Source organism: Pteropus vampyrus, unplaced genomic scaffold (assembly GCF_000151845.1).
Source record: "Pteropus vampyrus isolate Shadow unplaced genomic scaffold, Pvam_2.0 Scaffold271, whole genome shotgun sequence".
Taxonomy (NCBI): Eukaryota; Metazoa; Chordata; class Mammalia; order Chiroptera; family Pteropodidae; genus Pteropus; species Pteropus vampyrus.
In genome coordinates, this window is record NW_011889052.1 from 24,189 (window position 1) to 25,769 (window position 1,581).

Consider the following 1,581-nt stretch of genomic DNA (forward strand, 5'->3'; position numbering starts at 1 on the left):
TGCACCACTTCATCAGCCTGGTGGTGGAGGCAGGAGTGTTGGTTCTGTTGTCCTTTCTTCTCCAGACATATTTTATAAATATTTTTGTCTCTATTCGATGTCAGTTCTTCTTACATCCATCTCTAAAGTTCAAGCTATTCCCAACAAAATGCCAGCAGGACTTTTTTAGGACCTTGATAATCTGATTCTAAAATCAATACTGAAAGGTAACAGTCCATGAATTCTGTGACAGATTTAGAAAGAAGGGCAAATTGGAGAGTCGGGCAGGGGGCAGACTTGACCTACCAGAGAGTTCGATCTATTTCCCAACTGTAGTTATAGAAACTGTGGTAGTTGCATAGAAAGAGAAAAATAGACCAGGGGTGCGGGGGAGAGCCAACGTGTGTGACGCCTGCATGTGAGGAGACTTCACACAGGCTCCAGAAAGCGTCACATCTGTGGGACAGGAAGTCTCTGTTGTAGACAGTATGGAAAACGATGGAGAAAAATGAAGTTGGATCCTATCGCGACACAGCTCCAGAGATAGAAAAAACCCGAAATTGTAAAACGTTGAAAAGATAAAGCTAAGTAAAAACATGTAGGGCCATGAGTTTATGACTTGGGATGAAGCATATGTTTTCAAATAAGACTCAAAACCCAAACCTGAAGAGTGGACATGTGTTCGGCTTAATTACATCAAGACCATCTGTTTGGTGAAGGAAATCAACTTTCATTGAAGATAAACAATGAATTAAGAGAGGGCATTTGCTCTGTCTAAAACCAACTAGAGGTCAATATTTAGCATCTCTAAGGAAACCCTGAAAATTAAGCAGAGAAAAAGAGTGAAAAGAGATTCGTGGGTTTCTATGTCTGGATCACCCAGTCTCCAGCTCCTCGATAGTTTGGGGAGGCAGGAACCCCATCCCCCAAGGGTGCCAAAGGCAGAAGATGGGTGAGGATAATTACAGGCTTTACTCAAAATGATGTTTGGGGTAGGGAAGAAGATTTGACATACGGCACACGTGGGTGGGGGCAATGACTTGAAAGAATAAAGCCACTTCATGTGGATTCGCTCCTCAGCAAACAAAAAGGGGTCGAGGGCAGAGGGAGATGTGTAGCACAGTACCATTTATGCAAACTAAAATACACGTATAGCAACGCTATGTATTTTTCAAAGATATAGACATCTTTAAAGTCATTATTAAACAGATCGGAGTAGGAGCCTTTTGCAGGGAAAAGAAATGGAAGATGAGGAGGGAAAATCAAGCCAAGATAATCAAGCTAGTGATGGTAGCGTGAGGGGCCTTACCTGAGAGATATGGTTAACTGAACACAGGGATCTCAGAGAAAAGGAGAACTCAGAGAGAAAATAGAGAAGAGACAGAGAGAGAGAGAGAGAGAGAGAAAATCTCGTAGGTGGACATTCAACTCTATGAAATAAAACCAGAACCCAATAACAGGATGTGAGCCACTGCATCAAAGGAAAACAAATAATAACTTTCAAAAATATGAAAGTAAAAACAGAATTAAAATCTATAGTTAGAGCGTAGAAAGATAACATTGCATCTCGCAAAGCCCATGGGTTGTGGGCCTGAATGACAC

General features: G+C 41.6%; 1 protein-coding gene across 1 annotated transcript in view; it reads right to left on the reverse strand.

Moving 5' to 3' along the window:
* The window catches only part of PRSS46P, an 11,487-nt gene that overhangs the window by 632 nt on the left and 9,274 nt on the right, over positions 1–1,581 (reverse strand). The gene's annotated exons all lie outside the window — the stretch shown is intronic.